General features: G+C 45.4%; 1 protein-coding gene across 2 annotated transcripts in view; it reads left to right on the forward strand.

Moving 5' to 3' along the window:
- YPEL5 (yippee like 5) overlaps positions 1 to 23881 on the forward strand; it is a 39260-nt gene that overhangs the window by 1470 nt on the left and 13909 nt on the right. The window contains exon 1 of one of the 2 annotated variants that reach the window (XM_032184356.1): positions 17229 to 17289. The exons of the other annotated variant lie outside the window; for it this stretch is intronic. The gene's annotated coding sequence lies outside the window, so the exon portion shown is untranslated. Of the gene's footprint in view, positions 1 to 17228; positions 17290 to 23881 lie in introns of those variants that run through there. 2 annotated transcript variants of the gene reach the window in all.

Below are 23881 nucleotides of genomic sequence, written 5' to 3' on the forward strand. Positions count from 1 at the left end.
CATTTCTCAGATGTCATGTTCCAGGACTGAGATCAGAGCAAGCTGTAATGGGAGGAAGTGGGTTTAAGCAACCTAACTTGTGTAATGCCCTGGCAAGACACAGAGAACCAAGGCTTGATGGGGGCTGCCTATAGGATGGTGCAGAAGGGCCAGACTGAAATTAAATTCGTAGAAAATAAATGAATTAAGCACCCTTCATTGCAACTTATGCTTAAGGAAAGAGAACTTCTACACATCTTATAAATCAATAGATTTCAGTAGGACGGTGTCTCACCATCTTGATATGAGAACAGAAAAATACAGCAAATCAAGAATTCTTTTTTTTTTTTAATTTAGCAAGAAGACAACAGCATATTCAAACTAAATAAGGAATGTTCAAGTATCAAATCTGATCATCTCCAAAATGTCTGGAGTCATCCAAAGAGAAAACCATAGCCATTTACAAATCTGGGTCTAGATGTAGCACATCTTCCCATTTTCAAAGGTTCTGGTTGTTCATGCCCTAAACATTTAATTTTAGGGTCAGATTTCATATTGTTAGAATAAATGATTCTATGTCCAGTTCTAGTCCGTCGTTTTTGTGCTTACACGTGGAAATACTGCTAAATAGTCACTTGCACATGCTAGTATCCAGTTGTATCCATGGCCGTAATAAACCATGTGCATGCTTAGGGGCAGATCCAAAGAATACTGAAGAGCACAGGGAAGTTCCCACTGATTTCAGCGTGCTCCAGCTCAGGCAGTCGTTGAGCACTTGGGAATGAATCCTCGTTTTGTTTCCCAGGTTGCTAACCCAGAGCAGCTCACAGCTGGGGCTGCACAGTGAACCAGGAATTGCCTTATCTTTGCCTTGGGGTTGCAGACACTAACCAACCCTCACTGCTTTAAGCATCTGCTCTAGCGTTTAGGTAAATTGAGATGCAGGGGGCATATTTGTGCAGGGAAGTTAGTGTTTGGTACATTGAGAGGGGAATTACAGCATGCTGGTTCCTTCGTGGGGGTTGTGTGCAGGCGCTCTCAAAGGACGTAATGGTTTAGTACCAGGTAGCCTCATCCTTGCCAATCTAATCCATCCCACATTGACCCCAGGACAGGCAGGCTCACAGTCATCTTCTCTGGTGTTAAATCCATCTCGAATGGCAATCATCTGAGCAAAAGCTGTTCTGCCACTGCTCCAGCACTTCCCATCCATGGCAGGGTCATTAGCAAATGCAACCACTTTTGTGGTGCCCATGCTGTGTGGTGACTGCCAGGGCAGCCATTCTGCAGTAACACGCACACCAATTTTTACATTTCACCTTTGTAGGCTGTGGCACAAGCTAGGTGTCTTTGGACTTAGATTCCTTTGCCTTCCTACTGTTTTTCATGTGCCTTAGCATAGTTTCCAGGAGGATCTGCTCCATGCACAACCTTGCCAGGCACAGATGTGAGACTGACTGGCCTCAGGTCCCTAGGTCTTCCTTTTTATCCTTTTTAAAAATGGAGCACATAAGATACTATTTCTTTTTCCTCCTTGCTGGCCCTAAAACCATTTTTAGCTAGCTCCATATCTGCATTTCTTTTCATTGGCTGATGGGAATGGTGCAATTCCTTTAAGATCAGAGTGGCCATGTCACGGGGCCCCAGCAGTCTCGTGGCTAATTTGAGCTAGGCTCAGCTCCTTCCTGCCACATTTCTGCCTGGGTACACACATGAAAAAACTTCAAGGAAAAATCTGCTTGTGAAAGAAGAAGAAAAGTCTTTGAGGAAGATTAGGACTGCCTCCGGCATCCTACATCTGTCAGAAACTTCAATGGTATGTTTCTTGCTCAGTTACAAAGAAAGCAATGGACAACTTTGTCTATGTGAAGAAACTGGAAGAGTACAGCTAACACAGAAGGTGGGTTTTACTGGGCATGAAAGGTTTCTTTTATACCTGCACCACAGTTTACCAGCTCCAAGTCAGCCAGCTGACTAAACAAGGCTTTGAGGTGTTGGAAAAATCTATAAACAGACCTGTCCTGAATTGCAGAATATTTCACTTCTGCTTGCAGAATTCAAACAGCAAATGAAGCCATCTCTGACTACATGGTAGAGCATGGAAATGAAAATAAGCAGAGCTTTAGCAGTTTGGAAAGCATTTGGATTACTTGCAATGGGACCAGCTGATATGCTCTGTGAAGAGCAAATCAATCCCCAGATGGTTATTTACTTGCAGAAGTTTGGAAGTGAAAGATAACTACCTAAAATGAGACAGTCTTATCCAATATATGTAGGAAAGCCATCTAGAGACAAAATGAGGATCCTCAGATTATGTACACGTGGCCTGCTGAGCACTGCTGTGATCTAGACACGCGTACTGTTCACACTGCTACATTCAGAGCCTCACCTGTGCATTAGCCAAAGACCCAGAGCACTCAAAAGACAAAGGGGAGCCTGGGCTTGGAGATGGGTCAGGAGCAAGACCCATTTCCATGCTTTTTCTCTGTCAACTCCCAGTGAGGAATTACCCATTTGTAAGGGCAGGCACTCAATAAATCCTGGAATAACTCCAAAGGGGGGATGAAGATGTTGCTAAATCTCACTGAATGTCCTACATCTCTTCAAATATAGGTTAGATCAAATAGCACACCTGTGTCTGGAGGATGTTTTAATCAGTTATGAAAATAACAAGGCTTATTTTATTCCATTTTTAAAGGTGCTTTTGAGACCTGATTGCATAGAGCCCGTATGCCAAAAATCCTCTTGCCTCCCATTTCTGAGAGCCCATTTGTTTCAGTTCCCAATTCCTGTCCTAATTTGAGACTTTATCTCTCAAACAGCACAGAAATAGACAGATTGCCATGCCTATTCCAAAAAGTAACCTGCCAGCTGAACTCTGTTTAAAGAACAAAAAGCACTTGCAGACAGTTTGTGCCTACAGATACATTGAACCAAATGCTGTTTTTTCCAGTGACTATGATGAGACTACAGTGCAGCCTTGTATTGCTGAACATTTCCTTTTTTCATGATGATTACAGGTACCAATGCCCTGTTTTACCATCCTTCTTGAATACTTTTAGTTTTCAAAACCAAATAAAAGCAATGATTTTTATAAAACTCGTAATTAACCTGGTGATTTGGTGCTACACAATATCAGCAAGGTTAAATGCACAGCAATCTCCAAAATAAGATATTTTTTTTTCACTAAACATTAATGTCTTTGTTCTCTGCTTATGCAGCAACTGACACTACACGAAAAGTGCAACTTTAAGGTTCTGCTACAAGGCAGGTGGGCAAATAAATAAATAAAAAATGACACTTGTACCATTCCTCATGCAGTGACGACAAACGTGTCTGAACATTCTCAGTGGTTCTAGTGTTCACAGAATCACAGAATCACAGAATCACACAGAATCACAGAATTTCTAGGTTGGAAGAGACCTCAAGATCATCAAGTCCAACCTCTGACCTAACACTAACAGTCCTCCACTAAACCATGTCACTAAGTTCAACATCTAAACGTCTTTTAAAGACTTCCAGGGATGGTGACTCCACCACTTCCCTGGGCAGCCTGTTCCAATGCCTCACAACCCTTTCAGTAAAGAAGTTCTTCCTAACATCTAACCTAAAACTCCCCTGGCGCAACTTTAGCCCATTCCCCCTCATTCTGTCACCAGGCATGTGGGAGAACAGACCAACCCCCACCTCGCTCCAGCCTCCTTTAAGGTATCTGTAAAGAGCGATAAGGTCGCCCCTGAGCCTCCTCTTCTCCAGGCTGAACAAGCCCAGCTCCCTCAGCCGCTCCTCGTAGGACTTGTTCTCCAGGCCCCTCACCAGCTTCGTCGCCCTTCTCTGGATTCACTCGATCACCTCCATGTCCTTCTTGTAGCGAGGGGTGTTGTCTCAGCATTACAAACAAAAGCTTGTTGGAAAGGTAATGTCTGTATATTTGTGGGGAAAATGCAAGGGCTAGAAAACTGAACTTCTTTGCAGAATATATCAATTTCATTGCATCTTTTGACAAAATCCATGGTCCAAAAAAGGATGAAGATCACCTCCTACCAGCTGCTGAGGTTTTGCAGAGCCAATACCCTGACACCCAGATTTCATGGAGCCAGTATCATCGCAGATGGATTTCCCCTTCAGGGGCAGAGAAGCCAAATACTCAAAGAAAGCTCAGCTTGAGCAGGAGCTGTAGGAGCAGGTAAACTATCTACCACTTGGGAGCATGATGAATCCCAATGTATCCTTCCATAAGAATGTATTTTTTTAATCTATTTTTATTGAATTCATTACAAAAGAAATATTCATGTTGCAAGCAGTTTCATTAATCCCTACAGTCTCCAGTTGTCAGACCATGATAAACTGCTGGAAGCTACTGAAAACAGTCTTCAGCCATACTATCACAACAAACTTATTTGTTAAGGAAGTGTTTATGGTGTCTTCTGAGGTCTCAGATGCTTTGTTCAAAGAATTGTACTGGAATAATGAACAGGGTACTTCGGATGACTTAGTGACAAATTGCTTCCACCACCACATTTAATGAGTTCAGAGCCTGCTAACCTGCAGCTGGTCATCTCTGCTCTCTTCTTCTTTAGGGCTTAGTGTACACGTGAATCTGGCTGGTAAGAATTGACTCAATAGCTGCTGGATTACTGGCAAAATGAAGAGATGTAAAAGCAGGAAATTCCATAAATCTGCTTAAAGGAGAAACATTTTGATGCTTCGGACATAGTGGTTTTGGACTGGTGGTAAGGAAAGAGCTGTTACCACAAGGTAACCAAGGGAAAGGCAGAAAGAAATTAACTCAACATTCAGATCTTTGCTGGCATTTAGAAGGATGGCTCAAATTTCATGCTGCAGTCAGTGAATCAAAAATCCAGCTTCTTGGGGGCTGGGAGTTAGACCTGGGGGATGCTGCTTTTCCTGGCATCACGGATGGTGGGAAATCTCAGCAGGTACCTGAGGCAGCCCTCCCTTTGCTTTCCCTGGCAGTGCTGTTGCTCACGATGTTGACATTGACAGACTATTCACAGGGGGCTGCTGTCCCTAAATGCAATGTTTAGTGCTATTTGAGATGTGCTGGGGATCTGAGACATCTACACAGAGCTGCCAGAAGAACCTATTGAAGGTCTTTCCAGAGAAGTGTCTGGAGGCCAGGGAAAATAACCTGTAGCTCCAGAAGAGCCTCTGGTGAGGTCTGGCCCTAGTAGGGCTGAAGAACGGTCAGGGTTTCTGTAATGGCCACTCTCTTGGCCTTTTACTTTCAGGGCTCTTGTGGAAACCAGGGAGCCCCCTAGGACAACCCTGCCATGCAAAGCCCAAGGACAAGTTCACAGGTGGACTGGTTACCTGAGCACTTAGGAACTATGCAATCCCTCGAGTAAGGTTTCCAGACAGCTTTCACGCTAGCTGCCCCACTATTTGGCAGCTCCATCAGCCAAGTAACAGAAGTGACAACAGAGCTGGGATTCCTCCTTCTTCCAGCATCCTGGCCAAACAGCGGCGGCAGCTGGGGATTTCCTATAGTGTTGATGTTGGCAAGATGAAATGCTATTCGTTTCTAAATTATGATGTCTGGCTTTGGTGATTTAGGTCTTGATCTGGGGTCTGAAAATATCGCTAAAATAGAATAATCTTTGTGAAACAGAAATTCATTCTCCTGTTGGGCTCCAGTTGTCATCATGGACGCAAACATCCAGCCTGAACCAAGATTCAAAACTGTTGGCTTGAAGGTTTGTAACTAAAATCCCAGCAACACCCAAATTGTTCCAAATCATTCTATGTAGAGACACTGAAAGCAATGCCAAAAAAAAAAAAAGCTGTGTGCCAGCAATGTGCCTGCAATGCCATGTTTACATTAAAGCCTGTCAAATAGAGTCCTAAAACCACTACATAAATAGGTGGAAATATTGACTGTGCTGCTGCAGCATAAAATGGAAAGTGCAGATGGCTAATAAGTGTTATCTTCCTCATCTATGAAAAGGAGGACTTCTCTTCCTCAGGGAGAGGCACTGTCCTCCTGGCAGTCATGACTCCTAAAGGATAAATGGGCTGTCATGTGCCAGCGTGCTCTGCAGCTGAAGTTGTCCTCTCCTCACACTGCCCTGCTGTTCATTAGTCCAATTTGGCAGCTCAGTGCTAAAACACAATCTGCAAACTGTAAAAAACTGATGTGACTCTACATCAGGGCCAAATCCTACCCCAAAACTGATATGGTTCCCTGTCTTTTGTACTTCATTTCAGAGCCTTCGTGATTATGGTCTTCATAAGTCTGAAGAATTACTACTCAACTCCTCTCTTTGCAGACTGGGGACTGAGGCAGAAACAGAGTTACTGATGTCCCCAATGACTGATGCAGTGTTTCTTCCATTTTCATGTTTTGTTGGATTTTTTGTTTTGCCTTGTTTTTCACATGCTACACGTCTCTCTGGCTACCTCAGATTTACACAAGAGTGGGGTCTGGTATTTTAATGAGTGTATTGGTGTCTCTGTGGCTCTCCCCAGCACTCAGTGAATGAGCAGAGGGTTGGAGTCCTGGCTAAAAGGCTATGAAATACACTGCTGTTTCTCCCTTTATTAGTGTCTCTCGTGTGCATGATCAGCATGTTCTGTTCATATGATCAGGATTGACTCCACTGCCAGATATCACGCTAGGAAAGACTTTTCTTGCAATCAGTTTAGCAGAAACTGCTGGATTTCCCCCCCTCCCCCTTCTTTTTGCCTTTCTTTATATTTCGCTACACAATCCTTTTCTTTGGACAATCTCGAATCATCACCCAACAAATTGCAAAATGTCCTTGATCCCTCCTGCTTTATCCCCATGAAAAGCTATATTTCCTCAGTTCTTACATGTTGAACAATTTTCTCTGGGAGTTGGCGTTTTGTGGTGTGAGAGAGGCCCTGCATGAACACTTCAGGTCCATTGGGTTCTAACATGAGTTGTGTAGGTCTGCAGGGGTTCAGAGTCAGGACAGGCTCAAACACCTGCTATGAATATTGTGCTTTTTTAGCTGTAACAGACCTCACCTTGTCCTGTTTGTGACCACCCTGAATGTTGCCGCTGAGATCGTTTTCACAGCTGTGATCGTCTTTCTCAGCTTCTCCCACTAGAAGGCTCCCTTTTTTTGACATTTTCAAACATTCACTGGTCATCTCTTCAACCTCTAAATCTCCATCCTTCCCACTGCTGCCTTGAACAGCTGAATATTGACATGTTTGACTGATCCAATGGGCTCACTGCTGTCATCAACTGCCTGACTTTTCAAGTGAGCTTGTTCAATCTTTTCTCCCACGTTGGCAAGTCTGGGGCACTGACCAGGAAATCTCCATAAACGTCTATGAAACTGGCTCATTTTCCTCTTCCAGATCTTTGCTTTAAATTTTTGTTTGCAGTCATGGCTGGAAAAAGCACTTGGCAGAGATGAGGCTGCTGATGTGCTGAGATCACCGGCTCTTCTGCCATCCAACTGTTCTCCTAGTATGTGCTTCCCTTTCTGTATTTCTTGGTCTTGTTGTAGGCTCTCTGGGGAAGGGGCTGTCTTTTATTCTTTGCTCATGCAATGCCTAAGATGGCGCGATCCTGGTTGATGGCCAATGTAGCATGCATTAAGCCTGTGATCTCTCAGGTTCGAGAGGCAGGATCAGCCAACAGACATCAGGCAGGTATTGAGGGATGGGAGGATGGCCAGAGCCCACAATCTTTCTTTGATCATGTTTCTTCTTACTCCTGCCTTGATGCCTGTTCTCAGAAACCTGTGTAAACTCCTGCCAGGTTTTTCATGTCACTTGTCCTAACATCTCTCCACTTCTTGGACCACTTGGCATTGAGCACTTGGCTTTACCCATGAGTTCTGAGCATCTCTGTCCCAGCTTTTTATCCATTGTGACCTGCTTTTGTAGCTCTGCCTAGAACAACCCTATACACAGTAAGGTGGGCTACACTGTAAAAGCAAAATGCCCTTTCCAAACTTGAATTTGGGTATGAGAAGCAGGATTGAAAAACTGAACTGTCATTTAAACCATTTTTATTTATTTATGTTTCTTACCATGGACAATTGAAGTGGATGAATTTGTCTGCTGATCTGCCTGTGGTCTGCTTAAGATATTGTTCCATTTTCCTGTTGTAGTCTAGGCTATCTAATGGCTTTCTTTTTAGGATGTTATCTCCGAACCAGGCACATTTCAAAGAGCTTTTCTGCTTGTCTGGGCTTTACAGATGTGCAGTAATCTTGCTCTTAAAAATAAATAAATAAATAAATAAATAAATAAATAAATAAATAAATAAATAAATAAAAATCCATATGGATACATTCATGCTGACTCTTTCATCAGTGGCTACTTTGCATTCTGGAATCCTGCATATCCTTGATAATATCCATCCTCTTGCTGTATAAAACCTGGCAGCCAGTGCTTTCTGGAAAGTCTTGGACTCATTGTACACAAGCTGTTCTATTCACCAGCACGCCTGACAGAAACTCTGCTGTAAAGGATGTGTGCTCTTCTTGCCAGATAAATTTCTAAAGGTAAACACAACACTACACATGGTATATTCTTCAGTTATACATCAGTTTCATGAGCTTAGTGAATTTTGCAATGGACAGATTGGCTGCCACATGTAATTAACATCTTAAAAAGAGGAAAGATGTTGTGCACAGGATGGATGCCCTTTTCTTTAATGCACATTTCAGGTTTTTTTTCCTACTGCAACTGAAAGGTTTTGATTATTAAAAATCTTTGTTTACAGCTTTTCAGTAAGATCACTCGCGAAGACCATGAAAATCAACCACTAAGTGCTAAGATCCGTTTCTGTCAGCTAGCAGAACACAAGCAGAAAAGCAGTTCTTTATGACTGCTCAGACTTTGACAAGCAGTGTGAGAATGAATCAGCTATTGCTGTCCTCTAAAAAGATGCACCACTATTCAAACTTAACTCTGCAGAGTCTAACACATGGAAAAAAAAAAAAAAAAGTGGGAAAAGATCATCGCCTTCAAACACCCACAAGGTGGTGCAACTCACTAATTTTAGCAGTAGAGACCCTACCAAGGCATTGCCGAAGAGAAGCCAAAACACAGCTCCCCTTATGAATCACCACCTAGCACACGAGAAATTTTATTTATTTATTTATTTATTTATTTTCTAAACCGTAGGCCAAGCATCAGCCCAACAGTCATGTGCACTCAATCAGTCCAAAGGATCATATTCAAGTCTTCTGGCTGCTGTTTCCTGTCTGCTCCAGCCTGTTCCCTGTTGCAGGGCGGTAGCCACCTCCATATGCAGCTCTAGGGGTTTTCCTCCTATTAAGGTGGCTCCGCAGCATAATAAATCTCAGAGTTAAGACTGCATCCTTGTCAGGACATCTCTGCATTGGATTTACTAGAGATCACCTTTAACCCAACAGCTCCAAAAAGTGCAGTTCAGTTTGCTTTGGAATAGTCTAGAAGGCTGGGAAGGGCCCCTGGCAAAAGTGTCGGCCTGGTGATGATTCCACTTCCCATACAGAACTGCGTGTCTTTTGTGCATCATGTCTTGCTCACTAAGACGAACACTGGCCTCATTAGTGACAGGCTCAGGATGGGGGGGACAAACTCTACCTAAGTATTGCCAGTGAACACAACCAATATAGGATTTGTCTGCAAACAGTTGTGTCCTTGTGAGGCAGCACTTCGTCTCATTTACTTATAAAGGCCCTTCTCAATGGAGTGAAGAATACAAACCCCTTGTTTCATTATTATTAAGACATCACCAGTTATATTCCACATCAGCTTTCCCATTCCCATGGAGCTGGCTAGGTTATTTTCTAGTAGGTCTTGAATGAACAGAAGATTTTGAGGATTTGGAAGCTTCCAGCCTGAGACAGATTCAGACAAGTGGCTTAGAAGTGTACTGCTGCCTCAGATCCACCCTGAATCCCTTGCTCTAGTAAAGTTCCTCTTCAGATCGGGGTGAGTTTCTGTAGGGTTCAGCTGGTTGTTACCAACCTGAAGGTTATCTCCTTCCCTTCATGTCCTGTTCTTTGCTGAATGACAAACTGCCTGCAAAATCAGTCACTTATAAAGCATGTAAACAGCATATGTTGACCAAACATTAAAATTGATGCTTGAGGATACATACTGACTGTCGTCATAAACATCAGATTAGCAGAGCAAGAAGTCAAAGCAATCTTTCAGAAAGAATTACAGCTCTTTTACAGCTCTTTAGCAGATTAAGTTGTTGTTATTGTTGTTGTTTTCCCGTGGGCATCTTGATCTGCAGCACTATTCATAATTCTAATGAAATTCAGATAACAATCCAGCTGGGGGTCTTCATAGCTCTTCTGCCTGGAGCACTTCTTGCCTGGAAGAATGCAGAGAAAAATTGTATTTGCCTGACTTTCAAAGGCAATGAATTAAACTTGTGAATATTGATGTCTAAAGTGTGTCAGTAAGTCATATGTTTACCATTAAATGATTTCAAGAACAACACAAGTAAATGAACAGGAAAAGTGTTTGCTTATATCCTCAGGTATTCCTAGCTGCTCTTTACTGGTGGAGTGCCAGAAAGGCAAAGGAGAAGAAAACAGAAGAAGGGAGAGTAGAGTGAAAGATAACATTCAACTGAACTGAAGTATAAGGAGTTGAATGCTGCATGGAAAAAAAAAAGGGACAGAAAAGTAGAATTTGACATTTGTCTTACATATTCTTTTCATGTATTTTATTATTGCTACTACAGAGATCTATAAAAGCATGAAGGACAAGGGGAGGATATATAATACACATTTGTTTATTGTGCTGTCTTGTATGAGGACAAGAAATTACACTAGCAATTAGGAAGTTCTCAACAACCAGGAAGAGGTGGCTCTTCACACACTGTGCGTCTCTAAAACTCCTTGCTTCAGGAGATTGTAGATGCAAATCTTTACACAGTTTCAAAGAGCAACAGGACAACCTGATATCCATGCAAAGAACATGCAGTACGTTCTCCTGGATTCCATTCCCAAAAAGGTATAGGGCAGGATAGCTGGGAACAGTCAGCATGTATTCACCAAGCAGAAATCATAGCACCAGCTTGATGGCCTTCATTTGACTGTCTGCATGAGCAAGATGGGGGCAGGGAACGTATTTCATAGAATCATAAAATCACTAAAGTGGAAAAAACCTCCAACGAGGCTGGAACTAGATGATCCTTGAGGTCCCTTCCAACCCAAGCCATTCTGTGGTTCCTCCAGGAGTTCTCAGGTGTGGTACAACTGCAAACAGTCGAGGCGCTAGAAGTGAGATTGCCCAAAGATGAGCTGTCTGGGAGCTCCCGCAAGGACTCTAAAGCTCCGAGTTGTAAAGAATAGGAGCCATGAACTGTACTGACCAGTGAGGACCATACACATTTTGATAGATGACAAGATGTCTTAACTTCAGGTGAGCAGCGTAATTTGTTTATTGCCATGAGGTGCTTTCTAATACCATAAGCATGCTTGTTTGTACATCCCCAAAGCAAACAGAAGCAGAACACCAGCAAAATAACCTGGCTGTTAAATGGATGCAGGCAATTGCCACTGAAGGAAACGAAACTGTTTGCAGGTGTTGTTTCCATGGCCCCAGGGTGGCACAAGGAAGCTTTCATGGGCAGCAATTCCCTTGAACCTGGAGCCTTGAGGCTTTGGGAACTTTCAGGCCCCTGAAATGCATGGCTTGGTGGTGTCACAGAGCTGGCAGTGACCTCACAGTCTCACTCCTGCCCTTATCCCCAATGACAGCAGCCACCGAGGCCAGTGTCGCACGGAGAAGCATCTCCCGAGGATGGCACAGACGCTCGTCTCTGGTCCCAGCATGCTGGATGCCCTGGGGCTGGCGCTGCACGGCTGCCTCTGCCTCGGCCCCGGCCTCGTCCTGCTCCTGGTGGCCTGGGCCACCCTGCACTGCTGCCGCAGCACCTTGGGCAAACGGCGCCAGGTAGGAGGGAGGCTCCAGGCCAGCCCTGCTCAGGAAGCCTGGCAGGGCAGGGGGGCTGGGGGCTCGGGAGGATCACAGCGCCCCATGGGATGGGACACGAGGCCTCTCGGTGGGCTCAGACAGGGCCAGGCTCACTGGGGGGCTGTTCTCTGCCAGCAGGGCTGTGCTGGGAGCCGAAGCAGGGGAAGGTACGGGAAGGCAGACGACTCAGGTAGAGCTCTCCTCGACCCTGGCGCTGGCTCCTGCAGGCGCTGGGGTCCCCTAGGGCCCCGCTGCTGCCGAGCCGGGGGCAGCTGGGCCCCACCACAGAAGCCAGCTGGCCACTGGCCCAGGCACAGGGCCCGTCCCCGCAGACACTTGCTCAGGGCGCTCCGCGTCCCCCATCTCTTGCAGACGCTGAGGCGCCGCACGGCTGCAGGAGCAGCCTGCTCTGGGTGGGCAGCAGAGCCCTGGGCACGCTGCTGTGCTACGACCTGGGCTGCAGGCGCTGCAGCCAGGCTGTCAGGGAGAGGCAGCAGCGGCTCCTTGCCAGGCAGGCAAGACCCTCCTGCTGTCCGTACTCCTCCTCCTCTCGGGGCTCCAGTGACTCCTGCCGGCACGGGGCCATGGCCAGCTCATTGCGCCCAGCCAAGAGAACATCCCTCAGGTCCTGGTGGCAGCCCGTGCTGCGGAGGAGGAAGCAGAGGAGACTCTTTGCCCAGCACACAGCGCTGAACACCCAGGGGGCAGCCACACCTCCCTGCCATGCTGGGCCTCCCAGACAGGCCGAGGAGCTCGTCGAGATGGCTCCTGTGCGCCACGAGGCCGGCTTGCCCCCCACCACAGGCTCTGACGCGGCTCACAAGGATGGCAGCCTGCCTGCTGGTGCAGATCCTTGTCCCGTGGCAAGGCTGGAGCAAGGGCTGGGCTTCTGGAAGCTCCTGCGGATGCACACGCTGAGGAAGTCCATCGAGACCAAGCTGGGAGCTCTCCCCGCCATGGTGCAGCAGTCCCACAGGAGGTACACGTACAGGGTGGCACGCTGCACGGCTCCCACGCTGCTGCCCTCCCGTCCTGCCCCCTCCTACTTCTGTTCACCGGAGGCCCTGTTCCTGCATGAGGATGTGCGGGAGTTCCTGGAGATGCACATCCGAGAGAAGAAGCTGCGCCACCACTGGGGCTTGCCTGCAGGGTCGCTGGCAGAGCCCCAGGCACTGCCCTCAGCCCCCTAAGAGCAGCGTGCCGCGCTCCACGTTCAGCACTGCCCTCGAGACTCAGGGTTGGGCACCAGGAAAGCGGGTGTCCGATGGAAAACATCCCCTGCTGCTGTGCTGCGAGGGACAGAAGCTGCGAGGGAACGTGGAGGCCTCCCATCACTGACTCTTCCTACCCCTGTTCAATCCATTTCCTACTCCTGTTCAGTCCATTAAAACCAATTCTAATAAAACTTCCCCTCTTTCAGGCAATGCACTGATATGATGTCGTGGTTTAACCCAGCTGGCAGCTAAACACCACGCAGCCATTCGCTCACCCTCCCCCCTCCCTCTCTGGGACGGGGGAGAGAAATGGAAAGTGAAGCCCATGAGTTGAGATAAAGACAGTTTAATAAGACAGGAAAATAATAATAACAACAACAACAACAACAACAACAAAACAACAACAACAACAACAACAACAACAACAACAACAATAATAATAATAATAATAATAATAATAATAATAATAATAATAATAATAACACAATGATGATAATAGTACTACTACTAATAATATGTACAAACAAGTGATGCACAATGCAATTGCTCACCACCCGCTGACCGATGCCCAGCCTAACCCCGAGCAGTCCAGCCCCCTCCCCCGGCTAGCCACCCCTATATATTGTTTAGCATGACGTCAGATGGTATGGAATACCCCTTTGGCTAGTTCGGGTCACCTGTCCTGGGTCTGTCCCCTCCCAGCTCTTACTGCACCCCCAGCCTGCCTGTTGGCAGGGCAGAGCGAAAGGCTGAGATGTCCTTGGCTTGGTATAAGCACTGCTCTGCAACAATTAAAACATCGGGGTGTTATCAGCACTCTTCTCATCCTAAGCCAAAACACAGCATTCTACCAGCTACTAGGAAGAAAATTAACTCTGTTCTAACTGAAACCAGGACATATGAGCAGAGATGTCTGGGAGGGCTCTGAGGCTCACCACGGCAACGACAAACCAGGGCTGTGCGATAGAGAACATGACAGCCCTGACCATGCCGCCCAGGTCAGCAGGGTGGGACTTGCAGAGAGCAGCCCCTACGCAGGGCTCATGGGACCGTTCTGATGCCCCTCTTTGGGCTCTTGCACTGCTGTGAGGGCCTGGGCACATCGGCAGGGAAGTGAAAGGCAGACACAGGGTGGCTCTGGGAGAGCAAAACCTTGGCTATCCTACAAAGTGCCAGGAACACTGCACAGAGGACACGCCAACAGGACAGGCTGGGCAGTTAGCACGGGCAGTTTGTGCGGGGCAGGGAGGAGCGCAGGGAGGATCATCTCCTCTCTTTCCCACTTCACTTTGTCTTCCTCTTCTCTCCTTTGGGAACTCTGCCGCTTATAATTTACCATGGTGGGCACCCATTGCAGCTTACTATTCACAATATTTATTTTATGTTACTAAAATACAGGAGGATCAGTGAGAGTAGCCAACACTCCCATGCAAGCTCAGACAAGGACTCAAAGCAAAATGGCCAACACTCTCCCAAGAAAGTCTCCAAGGGAGATAAAAAACACAAGCACAGGCTGGCTGGGGGCTAAAAGCAGGAGCTACCAGACAGGAGAACACAGAAGTGGCACGTGTCAGCTTAAGCAATGCCAGTTTTTGTTTAAGCACCCAGCCTTTTTTAGGATTTCGTCTGAGATTAACAAGTGAGAGCCAGGGGTGTGCTGAGGTGGGGAGTGTCTCCCAACCACAGAGAACATCATGAAACTGTGTCTGTTGAGGAAAATTTAACAAGCAAGGGAATGAAAGCAGAACAGGATGATATAAAGAGCTCAGTAATGGACCAGAGATAAGCCACCAGTTTAGAATGGGTAACACTGCACTCCCACAGACCTCTTGCTGGGGCAAATAAGCTCTGCTAAATGTATAGGAATTTGCCCCTCATCTTTTCTAGAATTTTTCTGTTGTCTGTCTATCCCTTTGCATCACTGCTAGGGCTAAATAAAAAGCTCATCTGTAACTTCTTGGTGGTGATTTTGTGGACTCCTGTCAGTTAGCAACTAGAAGATATCATATGTTCTCTTTACTGACTGTTGGGATGGGGATTATTTGTCTGAAGCATCTCAGCTAACTTCAGATAACAGTGTCCTAGAGATGAAATACTTCATACCCCTGGAAAAACCCAGAGCTTTCTTCATGTGCCTTCCTCAGCCTGAAAAGGAAGTTAGAATATGGGAAACAACATTTCTGAGGAAAATGTTTATGGGAAAATAGGGGGAAAATGTGAAAATCCCTACTCACTTCTGCCTCCATCATTGCAAGACAGCTTGTAGATAGCAAGTTTTTTGTCCAGCCAGGTTTTATGTTATTTAGCATTTATATGGTTTAAGATGACTCGACATTTCTCTGGGACTCTGTTGAAAGGGAGTTTCCTTGGTATTAGTCTTTCTTTGGATTCACCACGTGAAGATGGATGCGTTCAAGTTAAGCAGGCTGTGCCTAGAATTTGAAGACATGAAAGTTCCGGACCTGAGGTTCCCCAGAATAACTCTGCTCTGGATCAAATGAGAAATTTCCTTCGTGTCCAGCGATGCTCAGATCTGAGAGCTTTGATCTTGCTTGTACATTAATGTGACATTTCTCTTATTACAGCTCTTCTGTGCCAGCGCAGAAGCTTTCATGGAGGAGCCACGGGCTACCACTTGTAGCCACAGTTCTGCTGTTTGAGGAGCAATCAATCAGTAGTGAAACGCCACATTTTATAATCTTGACAGGCTGGCTCTTCAGAAGAAAGAAATTTTCTAAGAAAATTATCTGCACAGAGTCCTGTAACAATCTAATTTTACCCCATTAACCAATGGCTTACAGCCATCTCAGAAGAAAATTTAGATATGAAGGCCTAATGACAAATATATTAGTGCTTAGTCAATTCATTTGTCTATCTACAAGGCGGGTGGTTTAAACCCAGGACACTCAGCCCATTAACCTCTCTGATTAATGCTTCCAGACAGGGAAAGGGGAATAACCTGGGAGGGTTTAAGGGAATAAACTAGTACTGGACATCCAACCGCTACTGTATTCATGCGCTCTACGCACTTGTTTTTACTACTAGCTATACAAACAGAAAGGACCAAGGAGATGCCAGTGCTCACACTGGCCTTCTCAGTGCGTACACTAAGGGCTTCAGAAAACCTGAGGAATGTTTTCTGGACACAACTATGAGAAAGAAGATTTTTCTTAAGTGTATATTTAATTCAGAAATGCTTCTGACTTTCTGGGTGTTTCAGTGCCCACAGTGGGCATTATTTACAGTGTGTTTCCTACATTTATTTTCTCTTGGGAGCTGGGCTGATTTTCACTGCTGTGACTGCCCAGGTTTTGGAGCTGTGCTCTCCAGGCAGCTTACTGGGGCACTGCGCAGCTCCTGGGCTGGCAGCCTCACATCGCCACGGTGGGCAGGCAGCAGCCCTGCTCTCAAGCAGCAAGGTTTGAGTTGGCAAAGTTGGATCCACATCACTAGCCACCTCTGTTTGGTATCAGCACCGCACAACCCTAGAAGATGGAAATGTTTTGGTGGGTTTGGTTTTGGTTTGTTTGTTTGTTTTCCAAACAAGCTGAGATTTTCACATTTTACCTTGATTCCAGGAGCTTTGCACTGTATGGAAAGAAAAGCCCAAACAGTCCAAGGCCAATGCAAACAGACAGCACTCCTTTTATCCCCCAAAATGCTATTCAATGTCCTCCTGCCCCCAGTGTCTAGATGAGCCAGTGATACTCCACCATGTTGCCCTCATGGACATTTTTTTGGCCAGTGTACCACAAACAGCTTTGACAGGACTGGAGATTGCAGTCTTTTATTGGAAATAAAATGAAAAGCCCTGCCAAAGCCAGTAGTGACTAATCCACTCACATAATTACTTCTGGTACAAATGATGATGATTTCTTTAACCCAATATTCCCTCTGAACCCTGTGACTGAAAATGCTTTGCAGATTTGTCAGTCCTCTGCGTAGGTCTCAGATTTCTTCACTTTTTCCCTTTCCCCTACCAAACCAGTATCACTTTTTGTTTTTCAAAGAGCAGAGATTTAGCTCCTCAGAGTGAAAAAAAAAAAAAAAAAGGCTAATACTACATTTTTTTCCACTATCCAGGTAGCAGAAATTACAGTGGGCAGCTGGGATCACTCCTTCCAGATGGACCTGGCAATCCCTCAGTTCCAAAGGTTTCTGCCAGGTAATTACAAAAGTCTGTCTCCCTGCAGGGCCGTCCACACACGGCCTTTTGGCCCAGATTGTACAGGTAGTTTAGTTGCACTGGTGGAGAGACTCCAGGGGCCACTAACACCAGCTGGATGACATCAACCATGAGCCTGCACCGAGAACCATTCCCCATTCCAAGCAAATCGGGCTAGGTGAGAACAGAAAGGGAGATGGTCATATCCACAATATAAATCAACGCCTAAAGATCAAATCTGCACTGCACTGAATTATAAAAGCAGAAATTATTTTCCAAGGCTAATTTTCATCTTGCTGCTTGTTCTAGCTGATCATGCCTCGCAACAGGGGTGACCTCCTGAGGTTCCTTGTAGCATTTCACGTGGCTCTGCTTGCTGGCTGGCTGCAGCTCCTCCCATCCAGATAGCGAAATGAGAGTAAGCAGCTTCTCTTTCCCTTCTAGTCCATATTCTCCTCCAAATGCTCTGCGACAGCCCTGCTTTGTGGCATTTCAAGTTATAAACACTGTCAAGGGAGATTTAAATCCACTGGAAAACAATTAATCTTTAAATAAAAATGAGTATCTATGAATCACTCCTTTTAAAAATAAGTGCTTATCAGAGTTCTGTTTACAGAAACACTGCTTGGGGGTAGAAAAAGCTCCTGTTTGCCTCTAACAAAATCAAGGTAACTCTATGGCATAAATGTCTGGTTTCCTTAAGGTATTCTTCCCAAATCCTTGCAGCAGACTGCAGCCGCTGCCTCCTGGGAGTAGGTTAACCCCTTTCTCAGTAGCACCATTGCTGTTCTAAAGGCTATATTCAAGCATCTTCCCATTTGTAACCGTAAATGTTTAGTCTTCAGCTCCCAGAACCCAGTGAGGACTGCAGAGGGCAGGGTTGAGGCTCAAAAAAAAGGGAAGATGTGGAAAATTTCTATGAATGAAGCTTGGAATTGATTTTCTTTATACCTGCTAAAGTGCAAGCCTGGGTGCAGTGCGGGTCCTGAGCATGTGAATTCACAGCAGGCTTCAGAGACAGGAGAGCCAAACTGCACATCCTAAGCATATATGTGTGCTTTTGTACTTTGAAGGGATGTTTATGCATAACTTCTGTGTCTGGATGTGACCCGTTCCTTTACTTCCCTTCTGCTTTTATATAAGAAAAAAACAAGGTGGGATGGGTGGTTCCTGCCATCATGCAGAGTGCTAAGGATGATTTGCTTGTCAGACCAACAGCGAAGTCCGTTCTCTAGATTTTTTCTTCTTTTCTTTTTGGTGTAGAGTCCTTCAAGCAGAGAATTGCCATGTGGAGACCTCCACTCCTCTGCATCATAGCACAGACAGCTTCCTCTTTCTCTCCCAGCAGCAGACCAGTCCTGCTATGGCTGCGTTGTTATATGTAGAACTAACAGCAGGGTAACATCAGGAGATTATTTCCTACAGTTGCCTTTCCATTTTATGTATGCTGGTTTCTAGAAACAAGGGAAAAGATAACCAATATCTGGAAAGCTGAGTCCAGCTCAGCCAGTAGGAAAGTATTTCCTACCTCAGTGCTGCAGGTCTCAGTTCAAGAACTACTGTTATGAGCCAAAAATTGATTTCTAAGTTGCTCTGCCTCATGTTGAGTATTTGTAATTCTACAACACCATGGGGGACTTGTGTGTGTGTGGGGGGGGGGTGTCACATAACTTAGCCCAGTCTTAAATGACTTCCTAGAGCAGAGAATCAGAGCAGAGCAGCAGAGACTCAGAGCAAAGTCTTGATACATGTACTCTGCAGAGAACCAAGCAGGCAGAGCACAGCAAGGAGGAATGATCTGTAAGAAACTGCCAAACACCGGTTTGCCTGAGGCAGCAAAAGCAATGGGCTATGATATTACAGTGAGATATTCATGAAGGGCTTCGTTCATAAGGTAGTTTTCTACTCTAAAATGGTGTCAGGCTACTTCTAAATGGTTTACATAAAAGCCTATTTCAGCTCATTGTGTGTCCCATAGACTTACTTTAAGCAGTGATATAAAGAAAAATTTCTGTGGGTTTCAATTTAATTTATGTTTATCAGCTCTCTCCCAGCATTACCTAGACTTCTGTGCTGAACAGCTGACTCTGAGCTAGGGCCTACCACTGCCTACATGCTTAAAAAGATCAGGCTGGGGGTGTGGGCTAAAGGACCGTGGAGGAACAGATAAAACAACCACGCTGCGTGGCAGTAACCTAATAGCTGAGATGGACGACTAAGGGTCAGGTGTCAACCCAGGCAGAGCTATGCCACACAAAAGAAAACTTCCCAGGTTAGCTGTAATAATAACAATAAGAAAAAGAAGCAGAATGAATCAACGAAACGTGATCATTTAGCAACCAATTCTTGCTCAGTCCCAGTTGTGCTTGCTGCTGTATTGCTCAGAGGCGTGTGCAGTGAGTCAGCAGCGCACACCAACCTCCTCCCAGCTGAGAGCCACCATCTTCATTTCTCAGCAGCTAATGACAGCTATTAGCAGCCGGGAGCTAGCGCAGAAGGGAGCACGTGGGCTGCCTGCGGATGGCTACATAGCAATGGAACATGGCTCGTGGGTGCATCACTGTCCCAGAAGGTAGAAATGCAGGCAGAAGGGCGGTGTGACAGATCTGCTGTCGATGGCCATTAATGGTGCCTTCAGAAATCAGGGGGCAATTAGCAGCTACAGAAAATTTACCCGCCTGGTACGTGGTTCAACTCTGCTCTCAGCTTTCCAGGTGACGAAGTGAAATTGATAGCTGGAAGCTTTTCACAGTGTTTCAATCAGACTTCGACCTATTTATTTTTAATCTGTCTCTTGGCTCTGTCATTCTGTTTGGCTGCCCCCTAATCCTAAACTGTTCCTTTTGTTTCATCAGCTGCAATTTTGTGTGTAAGCTGTTTTTACCTTGTTTGGTTGCTATTTGGGGGAAAAGCATACTGCATCACTCTGTTCCTTTGTAAGTAAGTTGCCCATTGGAAATCTTCCAAGCAAATAAATTTGCTCAGGACTTACGCAACCTGGAGAAGCCAACTTCTACACTGCCTGTAAAATGTGAGCTTCTGACTTTGCTTCTTGACGTGGTGTAAAAACAACAACAACAAAACACAAACTCCAAACCCTAGTAAGTTTGACTACTGGATTTGAACTGGTGGGGAAGGAAAAGTACAGAAAGGTTCAGAGAGATTACCACTGCATTAGAACTGGGGAGACAGGAAGATAAGAAAGCATGGCTCAAGCATCAAGTTTAAAAATGTCCCAGTCCTGGTTTCTCCACACTGTGTTTCTTCTGGACTTGCTTTGTTCTCCGCTGTTTAAAACTGGATCTCCCCAAAGTCAGAAATCAGAATCAGAAACTGTCCAGAGTGTGCATGGTTTTGAAACAAAAAGCTGCAAGGAATAGGATCAAGATCAGACATATTTCCTCTTGTAAATTCATCAGGCTTGAGCCCAAGATTCCCCCAGACAAATATCAATGCATTTTCATGGATTAAAGTCATGCTAAATTACAACAAAATATTTATTTATTTATTTATTTTTAAATGGGTATCAGGAAATGCCAACGTGTTATACTCTGAGAAGTTCAAGTTAACCTGTTCCTACCACCCTCTTCCTGGTTTAGCAATGCCATTTTAACTCTAAAACACAGTCAGGGCCCTGAGGGCACTCGGAGACATGAATTGCACTGACCAGCCCCACCTGGGGCTACCTCCCCATGCCCTCTGCTCATGGGCCCTGGGGGCTCCCTTTAAATTCTGAATTGTGGATTTGCTCAGTTCCTGCCTGAGTTGGGTTGCAGGTATGTCACCATCTAGTCTGGCCTCCTGAATGGACCTTCGACTTCCTCTGCAGGGGGCTTTTCTGCTGGATGACTGGCCCCCTCGTGTGGTTGTTGCAGCTTGCGATCTGTCCTTGCTGTTTCCTTTTGTTCCTGGATGGAGCAGGGACCTGTTTCATTGCTTGCTGTGTCTGGTCCTGCTGATTGACCCTGTTACCAGCATCTGGTTCTGCTTGCTGTCTGCAGATCTAGGTTTGTGCTAAGATGGCCTCTGGCTCATGGCTTTGGTGCTCCTTAGGAACAGTGGCTCATTGATGCTCCCTGACAAATATTTTGGAGTTAAGCCTGCCCTCATTTAAGGTAAGGGAAGAAGCCAGTATCTTTTTGGTGCCCTTTTTCATGGTTTACTTTGTGTTAACTCATGCAGAACTGTCTATACATGCTTGCAGATATGGGTCCTATGATGAACAGGTCTACTTAGTGCTCCCAGTTCCTCCTTTTTGCTTGGGGTGGGGTTCACAGAAGACTACTTCCTCTCCCCCCACACACAACCCTTTGTTTTTGTCTGCTAAAGGGGTCTTCATATCTATCCATTCCCTCCCTCTGGAGTTTGCTTTATTGAATGCTGTTCAGTTAGTGGAGATGGGGGGTGGCTAGTAGTGCAAATAAGCATGTGCTAGGCACTTCTGCTGCCTCTCTTTGTGGTGTGCATTGTAAGCCTGACAGTGTCCTAAGCTCTACTAAACGACAGGATGTGCTTGGATGTATAGAAAACCATATGCTCTTATGCTGCAGCTCTACAAGGATCACTTAGCCTTACTAACTGGCCTGTAAAGAAATCGGCTAATTCAATCGAAATAACCTTTTCAAACCAGTCTAGGTTTTAGTAGGGCACCTGTGAGGGTACATTTGCTTTTAGCTTGTTAGAGGCTTACAAAGGAATCATTACTGCATCTAGCCTCCCATATTCCAGTCTGAAGCTGGGCTGTGAACAAGTCCCTGTTGCCTAAGCCTCTGTAAACTGAAGAGGAGTGAGGCACCTACATGAGGCCTCTTAAAAATCTGTCAAAACACAGTAGTAATAATAATTAGCTGTCACATTACCAGATGCCTAGAAGCTTGACTAATCATGCAACAACAGTAACCATGGAATAATTTTCCATGTTTTAATTGGTTAATTCATGTTGTTGTTTGCTTTATTCCTGCCCTGTGCTGCTCTCAAAACACAAGCAGTAGCCACTTTTCTTTGAAGGCTTCCTCTTCCAGTAGGTAGCCCTGTGGTGCCCTCCACCCCATGCTGTGTTGGGTGTACCTGTCCCACATGAAGCTGTCATTGCTGCAGCTCAGCTCCTTGCTGAGATACTGGTAGTGTCTTATTGTGTGTCTCTGATATAATTGTTGATGCATAATCACCCGTGAAAGCCAACATCCACCTTCACATGTTATGTCTCACAAAGCTAGGAAGAAAGCTGGCTTACATCTGTCAAATGTGAGCAATCTATGTGTAGTCCTATTGAAATAAGAACACTGAATCAGGCATGGTGTGGGTTGCTTACACACATGCTGTTCTGTAGTTGTGTGAGCCCATTTGAGTCTAAACCTGTAATTCCCTGTGCTCCTCTTACACTCACCAGTTTCACTGGCTTTAGAGTAACACGGGCTACCTTTACAAGTCCCCCCTGCTAGTCTAAATCAGCCCCTGTCTGGTGTACGATCACATGAGATTACCAGTGCCACATCATATTCTTTGCCATGTGAGCAGCTGACCAAGTGAAAGCCACCAAGCACACTGTCCTTTGGGATCTTGGCCAAAGTGTAGCCCGGAGAGCACAGCAAATGGGAAAACTCCTTGCTCTGTGCTCCTGGCTGAACTCCTGGCCATCCCCGCTCTAGCCTGACAAGGGGTTTCAGATGACTTGCTTTGCCTCACTTGCACTCCCGATCTTTATCTCTGCGGCAAGAATTGTGTTGCTCATTCAGACTAGCAAAGTACTTTAAAACCTTTGCATGGATGGTACTGTGCAAGTGCAAGTTCTCAGGGCTGTAATTTCAGATGTAAGACATGCAGCTATTATCCAGTTTTTATCTCCTATTGTACCTGGGTTCTTTCTCAGGCAATCTATTCTCTCTTCTGTGGCAATCTCAGTAATGCCCTGCAATAAACTATATATGGTCTCTCCTACTGTATCCCAGGTGCAAAATGGTGCTGTACTTTCAGCTGTACAGCTGGCCTCTGTGTTGACAGCCCCCCTCACAGACCTCTAAAGGGGAGCTAAGCCTTTTTTGTTTCATCAGCTGTGGGCTCTTATTATCAAATTTCACGTGCAAAAACACATTCCTCATTTACGAAGGTGATGCCACTCACCTGTGCTTACTGATGGGCAGAAAACAGATTTGAAGTCTGTATTCTCAAGGTTCTTCACCCTGGAGACTGGTTTTAAACGTGGACATATACTCACTGAGCTCTCCTCCCATTTTATGTGTATTCTGCCTTCAGAGAGATATTAGACTACAACCATGTATTAGGTTGTAATGCAGATCACAAAACAAGCCTCTCCCCTACAGCTTCAGTGGTATGGATGAAGAGAAGGTATTTATTGGGTAAGCTTGCATGTATTGTTCTGTTCCCTTCTAAATTTCTATGTGGGCTACTTCTTTCCTCTCCCAGACTTTGCTTGCCTTTTGATCTCTGCTCCCTTGAAATTTATCATCCTTGATAAATGTATTTGTGTAGTTATCTATGAACAAAAGAGTCTATTAAATATAGAACGGGGCTGGCTCTTTCCTTTACATTCACCTTTGACACCTCCTGAACAAGGGTGGCACTGTTAAAAGAC

This window comes from Aythya fuligula, chromosome 3 (genome assembly GCF_009819795.1).
Source record: "Aythya fuligula isolate bAytFul2 chromosome 3, bAytFul2.pri, whole genome shotgun sequence".
NCBI lineage: Eukaryota > Metazoa > Chordata > Aves > Anseriformes > Anatidae > Aythya > Aythya fuligula.